The following is a 1,947-nucleotide window of genomic DNA, read 5'->3' on the forward strand; positions in this document are numbered from 1 at the left end:
AAAAAAAAAAACCTTTGAAAATCAGTAAATAAATACATAATGCAGAAGACACCATAAGCTCTATAGTAAATATTCTTTTGAATTCTCCCTGGAGGCAATTGATGTGATCAATTTCTTGCGTTTTTTAACAGATACTTTTACGAACATATGAGCAATACAAATATATTCTTTTTTTTAGCCACACGGTAAGATATACATATTGTTGATTTTTAAATTTAATTATGTATCTCAAAGTATGCATAATTATGTATTATATTGTTTCCATAAAGCTTATTCTTACATGGCATAACACAGTTTGTCTGACATGGCCCCTACTGATGGAACATTTAAGATTTTCCCCAATGTGATGTTACTCTAAAAGAAAAAAAAAAGTGCCAGACATGGTGGCATCTGCCTGTAATCCCAGCACTCAGCCAAGGTAGGAGATATGCCATGGGTTCAAGGCCAGCCTGGACTATGTAGTGAGGCTTGTATCATGAAACAAAAGGAAAAAATGTGCACATACTAATTTGTAGGATACATTCCTAGTAGGATGGCAGAGTTAAAAATTCGTTGTACATGTATTTGCATTTTGATATTTCCAAAATATCTTCCATAGAGATTATAGCAAATTATACCCACTCCAGCAATGCATAAGAGGATTTGTTTGCTCTTAATCTTGTGAACACATGATGGTATCAGATTTTTGGATCTCTGCCAGTCTGTTATGAGGAAACGATAAATGATACTCTTATTTACTATCATTTTGCACTTCATTTTTTTTCTCCAGTTTTTTGAGATGGTATCTTGCTATGTACTTCAGGCTAGCCCTGAACTTACTATGTAGCCCAGACTTGCCTCATCTCCTGGCAGTCCTCACCTCCTGAGAGCTGGGAGTATGGGCATGGGCCACTATGCCTCACTATTTAAAACTTTTAAGAGCCAAGTGTGGTTACATGCCTGTCATTCCAGCACTCCAGACCCTGAGGCTGCCCGGGCTACCTAGGGAGTCGAAGGTCGTCTTGAACTACATAGTGAGACCCTGCCCCACAAACTCTCATGCTCACAGTAACCTTTTATTATTGTTTTTTGTTGATTTTTTCTGTCAGAAAATCCCCTTCTCCATAAATATCATATTGTATTATTCTGTTGAAGAGTTTCTGCTAGTTCATTTCTATTGTGTTTCATCATATTTCTGTCAAAGGTGATTTTATAGAGAATAAGTTCTTCAAATTTCAACCATTCATTTCATTCTTTTCCTTTTAAACTCTAGTTCCATCTCTAAATTCCTAAACCAAATCTGCGACTTAAAGGGTTTCTTGTTTATTTGTTTGTCTTTTTGAGACAGGGTCTGGCTGTGCAGTTCGGGCTGGCCTTGAGGCCACTTTGTAGCCCAGGCTGGTCTCAAACACACAGTGACCCTCCTGACTCAGCCTCCCAAGTGCTGGGATCTCAGGTCTGCATCACCAAGCCTGGCCACTAAAACAAAGGTTTATTTCTTGCTCGAACTACTAACCCCCCAACTGGGGATCAAACTCAGGCCCCCACTGAGGTAGATTAGGGTGTGGCAAAACTGGCTGGAGAAGTACACCTGACTGGCTAATTACAAAATCCCAGACATGGGTGCACAGAAGCTCCTGCACGTGGACTTCTCACAGAAACTTGAGCAGAGTTTCAACAGGACACCTTGGGCCTTGGGCCAGCCTGAGGAGTGGGATCTCAGCACCACCTCTCAGGACCCTGTGTAGAGTTCTCCCAGGTCTCCTCTTACGTATGCAGCGTAAGAGGACACTCCAATGCCATGAAGAGCTTGCTCTTGTGACTTTCCCCCCCTAGTCCCTGCTGCCTGTCCCAGATGCAGTGTGTACTTGTATTTTTGTTTTCACCCTCATTTTTCTTCACTTGGCTCAAGCTTGTACTCTGAACAGAGAGTTTCTTCCCCTCTTCACTTTTCCTTTTTATTTTTTT

This window comes from Octodon degus, unplaced genomic scaffold (assembly GCF_000260255.1).
Source record: "Octodon degus isolate 3935 unplaced genomic scaffold, OctDeg1.0 scaffold00059, whole genome shotgun sequence".
Classification (NCBI taxonomy): domain Eukaryota; kingdom Metazoa; phylum Chordata; class Mammalia; order Rodentia; family Octodontidae; genus Octodon; species Octodon degus.